This window comes from Helianthus annuus, chromosome 15 (genome assembly GCF_002127325.2).
Source record: "Helianthus annuus cultivar XRQ/B chromosome 15, HanXRQr2.0-SUNRISE, whole genome shotgun sequence".
NCBI classification, from domain to species: Eukaryota; Viridiplantae; Streptophyta; class Magnoliopsida; order Asterales; family Asteraceae; genus Helianthus; species Helianthus annuus.
In genome coordinates this window covers 126,815,664-126,830,602 of record NC_035447.2, presented here as the reverse complement: position 1 = coordinate 126,830,602, position 14,939 = coordinate 126,815,664, and the positions used below count along the sequence as shown (strand labels likewise).

The 14,939-nt window shown below is 35.8% G+C and overlaps 4 long non-coding RNA genes across 6 annotated transcripts; all 4 read left to right on the top strand.

The window, feature by feature from the left end:
• Window positions 1-68: 68 nt before the first annotated feature.
• On the top strand, window positions 69-1,687 carry LOC118487301. Its single transcript, XR_004881247.1, has 4 exons — window positions 69-272; window positions 344-453; window positions 1,330-1,392; window positions 1,501-1,687. It is a non-coding gene; the product is annotated as an uncharacterized LOC118487301 (long non-coding RNA).
• Window positions 1,688-2,256: 569 nt separating this feature from the next.
• Window positions 2,257-4,788, top strand: LOC118487302. 2 transcript variants are annotated; one of them, XR_004881249.1, is made up of 6 exons: window positions 2,257-2,725; window positions 2,979-3,031; window positions 3,119-3,243; window positions 3,885-4,009; window positions 4,540-4,598; window positions 4,678-4,788. It is a non-coding gene; the product is annotated as an uncharacterized LOC118487302 (long non-coding RNA). The 2 variants fall into 2 exon arrangements; XR_004881248.1 differs by having other exon boundaries at window positions 3,116-3,243.
• A 5,019-nt stretch (window positions 4,789-9,807) lies between these two features.
• Window positions 9,808-10,901, top strand: LOC118487300. The gene is made up of 3 exons (XR_004881246.1): window positions 9,808-10,211; window positions 10,308-10,373; window positions 10,814-10,901. It is a non-coding gene; the product is annotated as an uncharacterized LOC118487300 (long non-coding RNA).
• Window positions 10,902-12,442: 1,541 nt separating this feature from the next.
• LOC110908851 lies at window positions 12,443-13,873 on the top strand. 2 transcript variants are annotated; one of them, XR_004881245.1, is made up of 5 exons: window positions 12,443-12,506; window positions 12,989-13,103; window positions 13,191-13,293; window positions 13,375-13,434; window positions 13,534-13,873. It is a non-coding gene; the product is annotated as an uncharacterized LOC110908851 (long non-coding RNA). The 2 variants fall into 2 exon arrangements; XR_002574938.2 differs by having other exon boundaries at window positions 13,375-13,873.
• The last annotated feature ends 1,066 nt before the right edge of the window (window positions 13,874-14,939 follow it).

The following is a 14,939-nucleotide window of genomic DNA, read 5'->3' as shown; positions in this document are numbered from 1 at the left end:
CGAAATTTAAACATGGCTCCAGATTCAAAATTTAAACAACAGACATATAAAAAGGGTAATCTCTCTCTAAAATTCACTTTCGTCTCTCTCTATCTTCTTAAGTCCCATTTCACAAACCCTAACCCTCAATCGATCTGCAGAGAGAACCAGAGAAAAAAAAGGCCCGCTCAATGGCTTATCCTCAAATCGACGCTGATACTTTCTCAAATCTACAGTTTGTGTTGCCTCCTTCTCAACATGTTGCCTCCTTCTCAAATCATGATAGATTGAAGGTTAGAAATCGTCTTCTCATATTTGCTCTTCCTTTCTTAGTTTGCTTTTTAACACATATTTGAACTTCTAGGGTTCATATGTGGGCATAGAAAACAGAGGAATATCAGCAAAGCGTATCTCACAGTTACCAACTTCAAAGTACCGGTCTGGATTGTTCTCAAAGAACAAGAAGGAAGAAAAGTAAGAATGCTTATTTAAATTTCTTTTCATTTTCTTTTAAGTTTTATATTTTTTTAATGGGGCCTTAAAGCACATACCTTTTAGTAGTTTAACTCATATTGCATAACTGTACATTTGAATTTTTGGATTAATCATTGTCCCCAGTATGATTCTGGTTAATTTGGTGAATTGTGGTGAATTGATTTAGTAGTTTAACTCATATTGCATAACTGTACATTTGAATTATCTTGATGATTGTGAATACTTAATCAAAACCGTAGTTTTATGTTATTTTTGGTTTTATAGTTTTTACTGTTTATAGTTTTACGTTCTATGTATTCGATGAAATGCAAGGTGCGTGTGCATCTGATTTGGGCCTTCATTGTTTGAAACACTTAGTCGAGTAAAAAAATTGGGCTTTTTTGTTTAGATTATGATCATCTTCAAAATGCCTTCTAAGTGTTTGATGAAACGCTAGCTCATTTTTTTTTCTAAACACTTCTTAGGTTGACAAAATATTTAATGATTAGAAAACTCAAATTATTTCAGGTAATGCATCTGGTGTTATATTAATGATTAGAAAACTCAAATTATTTCAGTTATATTAATAATATAATATTAATTTAACTGGAGATTAGAAAACTCAAATTATTTCATTTGATATAATTTTGTCGTTCATTAGACTGTTATCTTGACCTTGTGATTGATGATGACTAGGAGGTTGTCTTCCTACAAGTTATGAACGAGTCTGGTTGAGCCGCATATAGTTCATTTGTCCAATTTAATAAGCCGATGTGGACTGTTGGTACTATGTTATAACAATTAGCATGCTTAATCGATTTGATGTTGATCTTTTCATAGTTAGTTACTTCTAATAATTATTACTACATTTTGCAGAGCATAAAAGAACAAGATGTAGCAGTTGAACGAAGAGGCTAAACACTTCAATCAGGCTCATGTGTAAGCCCTAAGTTTAATATCATATTTACCATATCTAGCATGATCCGCTTAATTTGAACATACTAAATTGAAGGAAAGAGTGTCTAATGTCTTTTATGTACATTGAAGTGGCTCGCCTCTTATGACATTCTCATGAGTTCAAGAGATTTGGGTCAGGGGGAGCTGAAGCGTTTAAGGTAGATAGAAATGATGAAGAAAACAAAAAATGTCCTTTAACCATGGATATTGATGAAATTCTTGAAAGCCAGTGGAGAATAGCTGATGTACCAAGCCACACGTTTAGAGAAGTTCGTTACAGGCATGTCTTATTCCTTTACGCCATTTTGTACATTATTTTAAACTTCAGCTTAAAAGTATATGGTTAAATGGGCAAAAGTCTCTTATAATATTCTACTTTGCTTTATTAAAAAGTTAAACTTTAAGTTTTTTAGTAGTTGTTTTTGAAATCGTACTTAATATATTAATTGTTTATGAAATAAAAAATAACAAAATCCTACAACCCACCCATTTTATCACCGTATAACTTCTGTTACAAACAAATAATTTTCTGAAACTGCAAAGGGAAAAGCATTATACTTTACAAAAAAATAGCCCAAAAATGTCCAATAAGAAGGTTTTCTTGTATTTTAATTTTAACAATTGGTCGAAAATCACTAATTCATCCAAGTGTTTCTTTTGGGAATTTCTAAAGCGCGATGAACTGTATTCAACAAAAAGCTATTAGTATGATGGTTTAAAATGTAAATCGCTCATTTTAATTATGCTGATACTAATAGAAGTGAAGAAGATACAAGGAAAATGATGGGATCTATTAGTTCGTAATTGTAATCATATCTAAACTAATATGTAATTAGCAATTTGCAGCTTACGGTCAATTCTTGAAAGCCAGCGGAGAACAACTGATGTACCAAGCCACACGTTTAGAGAAGTTCGTTACAGACATGTCTTACTCCTTTACGCCATTTTGTACATTATTTTTGCGTTTTAAGTAACTTCAGCTGGAAATCTTGTTGTGGTGCTCCAGGGGTATCTTCGTCATTTCAGGTTGGGTAATGAGTTATCTGTGTGTGCAGCGAGACGTTTGGGGTTTCTCAGCCTTTGTTACATCCATAGTGGTTGCTGCAAGATTCTACGTTATGTGTTAATATATTGAAATTTTTGGTATTTGACTTATGAATTGTTAAAAAGTAACTATGCTTCTTATTATAGGCTATGTAACAAAAGAATGAATTGTTTTGGCATTTGATTTGAGAAACGAAAATGGTATTGAAAATCTTTGTTTGAATGTTAAAGGAATAAAGAGGGAATCAAGTAGAATCTTCATCAAACAAAGGTACGTTTATTCCTACTACTTCTGTTTTAATTATATTATATCATTTAAAGAGATGATGAGGTATTGTGTTACTACCCCTAAGTGAATTGAGTTTATTACTTTTGCGGTTTTGCTAACATCTAGAATGAAATAATAATTGGATTGGTAAATGTCACTTACTGAACGTTGTAGAGTGTGAAATTTTAGTTGTGAATTAAAAGTTTTGAACTGGTTCCAATTATTGATTAGTTTTCAACACAAATTTTGATTTTAGTGTTTAAGCAGGGATGGCTATGACAAACTCAAAGGGACCTTCAACAATGAGAAGTATGATGGGTTATTCAGTCATTCTTTTAATTTACCCCCTTTTTTACAAGGTTATTAAATGGGTTATTCGCTGTTAACGAGCAGCAGATAACGAGCAGCAGTTAACGAACAACAGAAGATAACGAGCAGCAGATAACGAGCAGCAGTTAACGAACAACAGTAGATAACGAGCAACGGTTAATGAGCAGCAGTTAACCAACAGTGGACAATATGTACGACCTTCAGTTAACGAGCAGCAGTTAACGAGCAGCTAACAGCAGTTAACGAGCAGCTAACAGCAGCTAACAGCAGTTAACAGCACTTAACAGCAGCTAACAGCAGCTAACAGCAGTTAACGAGCAGTTAACAGTAGTTAACAACACTTAACAGCACTTAACAGCAGTTAACAACAGTTAACAGCAGTTAACGAGCAGCAGTTAACAGCAGTTAACGAACATCGTTAACTGTATCTCGACCACTTGTGCAGCGTTAATATATGAAATGAAACCTATAATGACAGCGTTAACTGTATAATGAAACCAAAAAAAATATACAATGACAGCGTTAAATTAAAACCTATAAGGGCATTTAATAACCTTGTAAAAAAGGGGGTAAATTAAAAGAATGACTAAATTACCCCTCTTCAATTTAATATTCTTATAGTATAAAACCATTTTTGGATGTATCTAGCAACTTTTTAAAAACCTCAGTGGTCTCTATGAGAAAAAAAAACTTTTTGGGATGAATTTAGCAAATGTGAACAAACGTCAGGGACGATTTTAGCAATTTACTCTTCTTTTTCGGACATCTATGTTTCTCATTTTTTATTTGGTTACTTAATAGGTTTTGCGGTTTCGCTTTTTGTTTGTTGTAGGAAGTTTGCTTCTTACAGGAGGTTAACCGGATTCTAGTGTCGAATCGTCTGGAGCCATTCTCAAGGCTGGCAAGTGGAAAGTTCACCTACTTCTCAAAGGATTGCTTACAACCCTTCCAAGAAAGGTATAATTTCCATAATACAACTTATCATCATTGTTTACACATCTAATATTGTGGTATTGTATCATGTAGGGTTTTATTTTGGTTGTAAGTTTGATTTACGATCACTTTCAACACTCACACTATTTGCATAGACAGGTTATATATAATAAATGAAAATTATTTGGGCCACTGTTGAGTCGAAACAGTGTTGTTAAAACAGTGGTTTGAAACACTTTTGGGTTAAAGCAGAGTTTTAAACCACTGTTGGGTTAAAACAGTGGTTGAAACCACTGTTGGGTTAAAACAGTGTTTTAAGCCACTGTTGGGTTAAAACAGTGTTCCAACCCACTGTTGGGTTAAAACAGTGTTTCAAGCAACTGTTGGGTTAAAAAAACAGTGTTTGAAAACACTGTTGAGTCAAAACACTGTTGTTAAAGCAGTGGTTTGAAACCACTCTTGGGTTAAAACAGAGTTTTAAACCACTGTTGGGTTAAAACAGTGTTTCTAGCCACTGCTGAGTTACTTTTTTTTGTTTTTTACTAATTTGCCAGAATACAGTCATCTAGCTAACAGAATGGGGTCCGAGCATTTAGGAAAACTGCTTTCCAAGGTAGAGTATATCTTTTCAGCACTATTTATACTTCTTTCAAAACATATATAATTGCTCACTACATGATTCATCATTTCAGCACTTAGAACCTGTCATTAAGTCTCGAATCCCAGGCCTCCAGTCTCTCATTAGCAGAACAATCCTTGATTCATCATTTCAGCACTTGGAATCTGTCATATGTCCACATGGTGGTTGGAACTTTAAGACACTCGATTCCCAAATCCGTTGTGTATTGTCAAGTTTGTGAGGCCAAATGTAACTTGCTCGATCGTTTCTTCACCGAGTTGGGGGCAAAAGAGGTAAATTTATGTTTTGTATATGTTAAATAAAAGCAAAATGTCAACACTTTGTGTTTGTTATTATATAGTGTTTTGAATTTATTTTATTTGCAGGGAAGACAGTTGGGTAAATTGTTGGATGAAGATCCAGTGATAACACAAAGGCGTCAAAACATAGGAAAGCGGCCAGAACTATATCGAGCTGCACAATCTGAGATAGATATGGTTGTCTGGACCAAGTAGATTAAATCACAGTGTACATATCATTTTTGGATCATTTTTTGTTTACGAAACATGGATTAGGCTATAGGCTATAACTGTGTAAATTTGAAGTGACTATGCACTTTATCATTCTATTGTTGTGTAAATTTGATAATTGACTTTCCTATTATTCAATAATAATTGTAAAAAGAGTCCGCCACAATCGCTTTTTAGGGTGGGTTGTATTTGAGACATCATTTTTTTACACATCGGCAACTCTTATAAAAAACGAACTACTAAACTTATATAAAGATAGTAACGCTATAAATAAAATAACTAATGTTGTTATTTTACGGCTAAATTCTTGATATCTACGTCTCCACAATGATTAAAATCCTTGGTTCACCATTTGTACTCATTCATCAGTGTCTTTAATATTACTTTATAAAGATATAGAACTAAACACCAAAATTTAAATGATATATTATAATCTGTTTTTTAGTATTTGATTTCGATCATTACTAAACCTACCCGTGTGGTTACACGGGTCCTACACCTAGTACCTCTAAAGATATACAAGGATACCCCTAAAAATATGAAACCTGAAATTAGTAGTTAGCCAAATAATAAGTTTCATGAGTAAAATGCACGGATAGTCCCTGTGGTTTGGTGAAATTTCACCTTTAGTCCCCAACTTTTGGAAATTACACCGGTGCTCCTTGTGGTTTGACAGTTTGTTACTCGGATAGTCCCTAGAGTGGTTGTCCATTAGTTTTCTCCGTTAACTCCATTTAAAATGACCAACATGCCCTTACTATTAAATTAAAACACTAAAATATATATATATATATATATATATATATATATATATATATATATTAAAATTAAAGATGGGACCCACCAACATTCTTACCACCAGCTGCCACCACCTGCCTCCACCACTTACCACCAGCCGCCACCACCTGCAACTCCACCAACATCAACATCTCCGCCACCTAAACTCCCTCCTCCATCCCAGTTCACTTCATCCACCACATTTAGAGAGAAAAATGACTAGAGACAGATAGATCGATCAGAGAGAATGAGAGAGACAACTATCGATTCCTCCTGTTCTTGCACCGAAAACAACCCATACACCCTTGGTTTCCCCCAAATCGACTCAGTTTGTGAAGATAACAGAGGATTTTTTCAAGCGCCCCTAAAACCCAACACCTGCTTAATCCGAATTTGGGCTTCAATGAGGCCCCCCATACTAACCATACAGTGATTGAGGCCCCAAGTAGCATCCCATTTTCTCCAACAACAACAAATCGGAAAATCAGGGCTTCCACAAGCTCAGGAGATGAAGAATTAGACAGAATCAGGGCCGAAAAGATAGCTCATGATCATGCTCTGATGCGTGAAGCCACCGTCATTCTCTCCGTTAGTAACTGTCGGAACCTGTCACCGCCGTTCACTTTCGTTTTAACCCCCAACTGCTACCATCGCCGCCCCACAATCTGATTCCACCACCGTCTGCAACCTGTTACAGCCCACCACAACCACAAACCTCCGTCTGCGATCCGATTCAATTTCCGGCAGGAGAGAAGGAGAGAGCGAGAGAAGAAACTGGGATTTGCAGGGGGGGTTTGTTTGTTATTGCTTTTATAATAAGTGGGCCCCCAAACATATATATATTTATTTAATTTATTTTGTTTTATCATATAAAAAGGGTAATTTTGTCATTTCACAGCCACTTAACTACATAAACTAACGGACATCCATCATAGGGACTATCCGAGTAACAAATCGTCAAACCACAGGGATTACCGGTGTAATTTCCAAAAGTTGGGGACTAAAGATGAAATTTCACCAAACCACAGGGACTATCCGTGCATTTTACTCAAGTTTCATAATCATTAAGCCGAAATTATAAAAAAGCCCAGTTTAATTAAATTACCTATTGATTAAGGGCATGAAAACCAAACCTCGCAGGAGGTCAGGAGGTCGCAGACGTAGATTGTCGAAGAAGGGATCTTGATTCCCAAACGTCACACGCATAAAAACTGAACAGCTGAACCTGAACTGCCAAACAATCGCACATTCGCACGCACAGTGGATTGGAACAGCCGAACGAATCTTCGCACAATCGTCGCACACGCAGTTTGTGAGTTATATTGTCCTCTAAATCTGATTTTTGATATCTGTGTATTTGATTTTTTGAACGTTCGATATCTGAATGTTCAATATATGTCTATTTGATTTTTGATAGTTTGATTTCTTGACTTCTTGTATGATTGTATGAATGTAATATGTATTGTATGATGATGTTATAGAATTATAGTTTAGACGATTAGTAGTAACTAGTAAGTAGTTTGTAAATATTTGTTATTTGCTAGGTTTTAAGAGTTTATTTTTGTTGTTAAACTAGTTTATAAGATTTAATTTGGTAAAGCATAAGGGCCTTTTTTTGGCTCGCCCATAGCACTTTAATTTTCAGGGTCGGTCCCGCCCCGGAATGTAGGTAAAAAAATTTTGTTCTATAAATGTACAGTAAAAAATTAGAATACCCCATAATATTTCTTCTAGTTCCGCCACTGCACCACACCCATACAGAAACTGCATATACTAATATTAGACTAAACTACTAGGAGGACTATGTTGTAATGTCGTGTATGTTATGCACTTTGTTTTTTAATTCTAAGAGTTTAAGAATTTAGTCTCAAACTTTAGTCATATGTTGGATGACCAATGACAAATGACAGGTTAAAAAGGGGGAGATGGGATAGGGTTTGGTGAGACAAGGTATGTGGTAGTGGTTCGGTTATACCATTAATTATAACCGTAATCGCTAGTTTCGGTTATGGAATTTCATAACCATAACCACAACTGAACTTCGGTTATGGTTATTTGGTTATGAAGTTGGTTATGGTTCGATTTTGGTTAATTTCAGTTAATTAATCAAGCAAAGTTTGAAATAAATAGGGGCGTGCATTAGGGGCTTGTACGGTTTAGACTTAGCTTGGGCCTTTTTTATAAGATAACCAAAACTACACTTTTTGGTTAGACTACCGATGTACGATTCCTTTTAATAAGGTAATTCTCAACAAAAAAATTTACGATGATAACACCTTAGTTCTTCATCAAAATAAAGGGCATCTATCTTAAGGGTAGGGATAGTGTACAAAGTGTCTAAAGTGTGAGAAGTGTAAAAAGTGTTTTAAACCATTAGATTTTTGATCTAATGGTTGAGATCAATAGAGACCAAATTATAAATTGTGTTTTAATTATTTGGAATGATTTGAAAATTGTAGGGGTAATAGTGTCTTTGTATATGTTTCAAATTAGTTATATGATAGATGTATAGTGTTATATAGTGTTATATGGTGTTATATGGTATTATATGGTGTTATATAGTGTTATCCAGAAATATGTAACTGCTACAAGAAATATATAACACTATACATCCATCATATAACACTATATAACACCGTATAACACTATGTAACACCATATAACACTATGTAACACTATATAACAATATATAACAATATATAACACTATACATCTATCATAGACATGCTATCAGAAAAATATAACACTATAACACTATATAACTATAAATAACACTATATAACACCATATAATACCATATAACACCATATAATACTATATAACACTATACATCTATCATATAACACCATGTAACACTATATAACACTATATAACACTATGTAACACTATATAACACTATATAAATTTTCATTCTGCGATCTTCAGAATTAATAATTGATGAACGAGATGACACAAATTCGTAGATTAATTCTTAATTCATATTCCTATAATTAAGGGTGGCGGTTATGGAAATAAAGAAAATTACTTGTTTACCCTTTTGAATTAATTTAGATTGAGGACACATGTCATCTCCACAATATTTCTCACACTTCTCACACTTTTGAATTAATGCACAGGATCTTCAATCTCTATCTTAAGATCATTTTGTTACTAACATACTATTATCTTAGTAAAAAAGAAAAACTCTGTATGGTTTAAAGTAAAACATAAATTTATTATATAGAATTAATATTACAAGTTCGGTTCGGTTTTTGTTATTTCGGTTCACCAAAACTTCATAACCGTAACGATAACCGATTAGTCGGTTAATCGAAATTTCATAACCATAACCGTCGGTTAATAGCGGTTCGGTTATGATTCGATTATCGGTTATGAGGATTAATTTCTCAACCCTATGAAAAACTGTACTCTAGGAGCAAGAACTATACTATTAAGATTAAATGGATTTGTTTCCTACTTTCTTGAATTAGTTATACCTTATAGTCACCTAGGTTTAATTAATCATATGATAGGTAGTTTATATGCCTTAGGAAAATTACCAAAATACCCTTTTTACGCATAAATTCATTTTAAGCATATGTAACCTAAATTTTGACATCTAAACTGATTAGACAATAATATTAGACATGTTAAGGCATATATTACTTGTCATAGGACTAGTTAGGCGTTTCGAATGCGTTTTACACGAACGACGCGTTAAAGTAGCGTAAGCTACCTAAACGGGTCATATCGGGTCGTAAGCACTTAGGTTAGGTTTCATTTTAGTATGAGGTTTCGTAAACCAAATGAGTATTGGAACTCATATGATATGGTCTAACATAGTTAGGCATTATGAGTTATATAGTTTGCTTCTCTGTTTGTACCAGGTTTTCAGTCATTTCCCCTTATTGGCCATTCTAGCGGTGGTGGATGATTCATCAACAGCCAAACACGCGTCAGGCTCTCTGTTTTCTTTCTATACGTTAAAACCAACAAATGTTACTCCGTTTCACACCAGGTTTTCCTTTTCTTTCTTTATTTCTCACACCAGAATTCCTCCTATCTCGCTTCACCGGAACGGATTAGATCGACCATAGTGTTAAATCAATAAACTCTCGCCGCCAAACGCCGTAGCCTTCGTCGTCTCTGTGCAGCCGGAATTAACAGTTCATGACTCATTTCGCCGTTGCCAAATCGCTTAAGAATCAAATCTTCAATTGAAGTATTATTGGCCCTAAATGGTTAGTTAATCTGCACCGGTTAGCAATGGCAGAGCCGACACGGTGGTGGTGTTTCCACATTGGAGGCTATTGGAAAAAAAGTTTGAACCTTTGCTAATTGGGGATTTTGATTTGACTTTTTTTTAGCATAATTTCACGTTAATGATTAATTATTTGTATTGGTTTGACCCTTTTAGTTCTTGCTTGGTTGAAGGAGAACTTTGCAGAGGCTATGAGGAAAGATGATATAAAAGCCATAACTGGTAAGTTCTTGATTCCAGCTTTTAGTTTTATTTGATTTTTTTTTGTTTAGGGTTTGTTTGGTAAGAATTAACAGGAAGGGCTATTTGTTAAAACTAATGATCTTTCGACACAATGGTTAATAGTAGTTAAATAAAAAGAAAACAGGAGGGTGTATGGAAAGAGATTGCTAGAGCTAATAAACTGGACTATGTGTTTGCACCTAAATATTTGCTTTTAGGCAAAACAAGACGGTGCAAAGGAAAATTTTGAAAGTGGCTTGCGTGTTTACATGCTTTGGTTGTTTCTTTGAAGTTTTGACCAGTTTTAGACTAATCATTTTGTTTAATAATCACACGTGACTTGTATATTTTTTAACAATTATAACTGTGTAAATACTAAATTAATATTAACAACTTTATGTGAATCTTTTGTATGCTAATATTTGGTAACAAATGAATAGGGGTGTATACAACAAGCATAGATCTTGAGCAAGGAAAGATCACAGTGTACAGGAAAACATCTTGAGCTATGGGGCCCACAAAAGGCATGAATCCTCTTAGCTAGATTTATTTATATTCGCCACGAAAGTGTCCAGTTAAATGTGTGCGCTATATTAGAAATTATATATACATTCTAATTTGTTTTTAAAAGCTAGGTAAATTATATATATGAACTGGCCGAGTTACATCAATAACGCAGGTAAGCGAGCAACAAGCTGCGCTGCTACCCCCTTCTGAATAGCAAACCCTAGCCTATTAAAGACAAATCCCTGCCCCCTGTTGATGAGCAACTGCTGTGGATAACCTTTTGGACCCTAGTCAACAAACGAATAGCTTCTGGAGCTAGGGAGCCAAAGGTGTCGAAGGCGAAGGGGACAAATGCATGTTGGTTATCAGCACAGGCTTTAGCGTGTTTATCCACCTTTTTTTATTCCGCTTTCCTTATAGCTTGTCCTGCTACAAACCCGCTATCCCTTAAACCAGCTAAGGGGGAGACTCCTGTGAGATCCACACAAGCATGTTTCCCTCCCGCCCAGCCAAAGACGAGTAGATCTGCTGGTCTCAATGTAGATCTCCCTTCCATGGGATCTGTAAGGAAATTCACAAGGGCCTCCTTCTTGGCAGAAATCCCCGATCTCCTCAAGATGTCCCCTAAAACATCCCTCACCCAGTCATGCCGATATTTGAACCCAGGGAGCTCCTTACAATGAACAACATGCTCCCCGTATTTATCCATGCAAGCTTTATGTCAGATTGGACAGGTTTCATCTTCTGGATACATTGGGATCATCAGCCGGTATTTAAGGATAGCCCTATACTCAACAGCCGACATGCATTACCCCAGCCCCTCGATCGGGATAACAGTAAAAAAAGTCTTGCGCATGGGGGCCTTTCAAGCACTCAATCACCGCCTTCTGGCGGGGAGACAAATCAAATGCTTCTCCCAGACTCCGAGCGATTTTGTCAAATAGGGCATTCGCCAATGTTTTTTGTGGCTTTGAGGGGGCGGTGTCCATATTAGAGAAACCGCCAATATCAAAGTCTGGAAGAGAGACACTTAAGTACTCAAGGGCTTGTTGGTAGTCTACGTCAAGCTTAACAACCCCACTGTTCCGAAGGATATGGTCTTGCAATACACACGACTGAGCTCTAGACGTCATAAAAGCATAAACTCCAACATCCCGAGCTGAGAGGAGGCCCAAACCACCCAGACACATCGGCAAAGATGCCAGACGCCATTGAAGGTCACCGAAGTAGGACCCCCCACAAACAACAATGTCTTCGATAGCCTCTCGAAGACCATCGTCAAAACAGGATACCGCATTTGCCATCAAGTGGGGTTGGCAGGTCCGCAGCCCAAACAGTAACTTAGCTACCCCCATGCATGACCTTAAAAGAAGAAGCTCGCACTGGGGGTCCTGAAGGCAGGGCAAGAGTTTCATAAGGTCAACCGCTGTCAATGCCCGCCGCCCTGCTAATTCCCCGATAAAAACAGAATCTCGGCTAACCGCCCCCCCAAGGAGCTTAACCCCCCTCTCAGGTCTACCTATCCCTCTCGGGAAAAGGTCGTCCTGAACCTTGTGAACTGCAGGTCTGATTGAGCAAACTGCAGTTGAGATGGTGGGCAAAGGTCGTACGATTGCACTTGAATAGGTGATTACTTTGGAATTTAGTTTCCCCAACTTTGTTCAAAAGTTTCAGCTTTGGGGGGTGTGGGTCAGAATCATTAGAAAAGGTACTTTACACTAGAAATACTACTGTTGATTCTAATCAGCCAAGTAATGGTTTTCAAATTCGATTTTGGACTACTAAAGAGATAGCCCTTGCACGATATCATGTAATGTACCCACCTTTGTGCTGAGAAAAGACGTGGTTATCTGGTTGTGCTCGAGCACAAATTCATGACTTATGGCGACAGCCTTACATGATTATGTAATATACTCTTCTATACATCTTTTCTCCTAAATTACCAGAATTTAGGTTTAAAGTTGTGACATGCTTAACTTAAAAAACTTGGGCGTAAATCCAGCTCATAGAAGGATTTAATTTTAAACCTTCTGCTTGGCCCATTGTGTCTGGGTTAGTAAATTTGGGCTGAACTCTAGGCTTATGATCTATTTTTTTTTTCATGTTAGATGGAACTTAATTGACTTCTAATACAACCAGCCAAACCCACATGGCTTATTCCCTTTGGAACCTTCAAACCAACAATGATAATCGTGTTGAATAACTCGACATATCTAATCAACAGTAAGAAACGTTACAACCGTTAACGGCGTTTCATACGTTAACACAGACACTGATAAGTGGTTATGAAGGTGATATTATGTATTGCAGTTGTACAAGCATTATGAATGGGCTGTTGGAACTGGAGATGGCAAATCTGATATATTAGATTTTCAACAGAACAAGAAGCAATCGAACTAGCAAATGATACCCAGTGAGTTATAATTTATTTCACTAAAAAATTGTTTTTTTTTTTCTATTTTTACAATTCCGGTCGGCTATGTTATTGTAATAGATATGGATTGGGTTATGTTGTTTCATCCAATGACTGGAGTGGTGTGATCGTGTTGCAAAGGTATTAAAAACTTAATTAGAAGCAAATACATGCATTACAATTTACAATTGATATGTGAGTTTAGGGGTGGCAATAGGTTGTGTTTCCCTTTAACAATAGGTATACAGAAAAGTGAAGACTACAGGTTTAATGCAATTGCAGCTGAGTACCAAGAATACAACAAGAAGGATATAACTTTAGTTTTCCAATTCTCTGTCATGCGTGAGCAGAAGCGTGATTGTGGTGGTGGCTACATGAAGTTCAGTGGTGATGCGTGTGGATTAAAAGAAACTGTTGATGTGACTTCATTTAATAGACGTCCGACTTAGTATAAATATAAATGTAATTATCGTCGCATCCCGCCGCATCGCGGCCGGTAGTATATCTAGTTATACATCAAAAATAAAGAAAATAGTGAAGAGATACATCTCTTGGTGCAAGTTTTTTAGTAAAAATTAGTTTGGGTTAATTACTTAATTAAATAATGATGACATTTGATTACCATTTGTCAATTCACTGTTTCAACATTGTGTATAGGGATGGCAATGGGTCAGGTTCGGGTTAGGCATTGGTAATTCCATACCCATATCCGTTTGTAAAATTGTGTCTCATACCCGACCTAACACCCGTCAGATATTTGTCGGGTAATTACCCGTTAGGTAGCGATTATACCCACGGGTATCGGGTATACGCATTAATTTGTTAAAATATTTACGTTGGGGTTTCCAGATACATTTGTTTACAATTATAAATTAAAAACTTACATTACATAATATAAGTTTTATCATAAATTAATAATAACTTTATAGTACTTATACACTTATATGTATATACTTCACAACATACAAAATATAAATACTATTATCAAATACATATACTTTATATGTATATACTTCATAACATACAAAATATAAATACTATTATCAAATACATATACTAAAAGAAAATTTATTTTTCACATTATGAACATACTAAAATAAATTATTAATAGACAAGGGTTAATAGAAAATAAAAAATATAAATTAAAAAATCCGGGTATATGATCGGGTATATAGTTTGGGTAAACAGGTATGTGGTTTCAGGTAATCGGGTCGGGTATCACCTAATCCTATACCCGATCTATACCCGCGAAATTTTTTAAAACTAATCACATACCCGGCCCATTACCCATCGCCTCAGGTATTGGGTATACCCGTTGCATTTGTGTCGGGTTTCGGGTATACCCGTCGCCTACATTCCAAGAAGATGCAAGGGAAATTAACCAAACTTGTCATGCTATAAGTAGTTGTAACACATGCAATATGGGTTGTACATTACTCTTTATCGTGATTCAGGAATCAAAATTACAAATAGAAGAAACTTTGGTAAGAGACAAGACTGCTAGTCCTACCATATTGTTTGGTCGACCTCAATGCGGTTTGCTCAAGGACCACAAGTCAAAATCACGAGAATGGCTCGTAAATAAGTGAAAGTGAAGTCATTTTCGTTATTCATCCCGAATCTAAAAGAGAAGAAGATTTGGAAAA